Source organism: Crocodylus porosus, unplaced genomic scaffold (assembly GCF_001723895.1).
Source record: "Crocodylus porosus isolate Cpor-Errol unplaced genomic scaffold, CroPor_comp1, whole genome shotgun sequence".
In the NCBI taxonomy this organism is placed as follows: domain Eukaryota; kingdom Metazoa; phylum Chordata; order Crocodylia; family Crocodylidae; genus Crocodylus; species Crocodylus porosus.
In genome coordinates, this window is record NW_017728948.1 from 54254524 (window position 1) to 54255838 (window position 1315).

Genomic DNA, 1315 nt, shown 5'->3' on the forward strand with positions numbered 1-1315 from the left:
TGACGTCATTTCATATATGTTTGTATGAACCGGAAATGAGTTGTAAGAGTTCCTGCTTCTGCACACGTGCTCAGGAGAGAGGGGATAAAAGCCTGCTAAGAAGTGTTCCCCGCAGGCAGAGAGTGTGGTCTTTTGTCTTCTCTCTCTGACCTTATTTGCAAATATATACCTTTTGTATTACCAACAATGTGTGCCTAAAGGATTATTATTCATGAGCCTCCAAAGAAACAAACCGTGATTTTTACATCACTACCCTGTCATAATCCAGCCCTGGTGGTGTCCTGTTGTTTTGAAATCTGGGGGTTCTATGGCCATGCTTTGCTTGACAGAATTCTGCAGTCATAATAGTTTTTATAGCACAAGTTTGCTCTTAATCTTTGCCCTTGTATTGGCCCATTTCTGGAAGATCCATACCTTCCCATCCCCAAATCATCAATCTGCATCTGTTGCTGATTTGCCTGTTGTTATTTGGGGCAATAATTTCCTTTCTCCGCATGTGACATTTTCAAAATGTGAGGAATCTTAGTCTGCATTGGGGTGCTCAACCCCCAGCCTGTGGCCAGTACGTACCTGGCATAGGGAACCATGCCATCTGGCCTGCAGGGGGCCCCAGGGTTGTGAAAATTTGGTGGCGAGTGAATGGAAGCAGCAATGCTTCCCTGCTACCAAATTTCTGGACCTAGGGGAAGTCCTGCGGGCTGCATAACACATTGGATCTGGGTGCAGATGGGCTAGGGTCCCAATCCAGGGCAAAGGGGCTAGCAGGAGGCAGAATGGGGCCCAAAGCAGGACCATCCCCAACTAGATCATCCCAGCCAAAGCTTTGTCTAGCTGCGTTTTGGAAATCTCCAAGGATGGACCTTCCACCATCTCTCTGGGTAACCTGTTCCAATGCTTTGCTACTTTTTGTGAGAGATTTTTTCATAATGTCCAACCGAAACTTCCCCTGCACCAACTTGAGACCATTGCTCCTTGATCTGCCGTCTAACACCACTGAGAACACTCCAGCTCCACGGTCTGAAGCTGCTGGGGGCGCCAGCCCGCAAAGCCACGTGGACCCTCCACTGGCGGAAGTGGAAGGCAGGGCCACAGAGCCGTAGCTATACAGCTCCTTCCCCGTTGGGAGGCGCGGCTTACTTTTTGCGTCACCCCGCACCCTGCGTCACGGCGTGTGAAAGGGCGCTCGCGGCCAATGAGAGCCGCGGATGCTGTGAGGCGGTGCTGCCGCTCCGGCCGCTTCCCCTTTTGTGCGGCCCGGGGCGGGGGCGGCCGTTCTGGAGCGGTTGAGGCGCCGCGGCCATGGCGCGACGCCAGT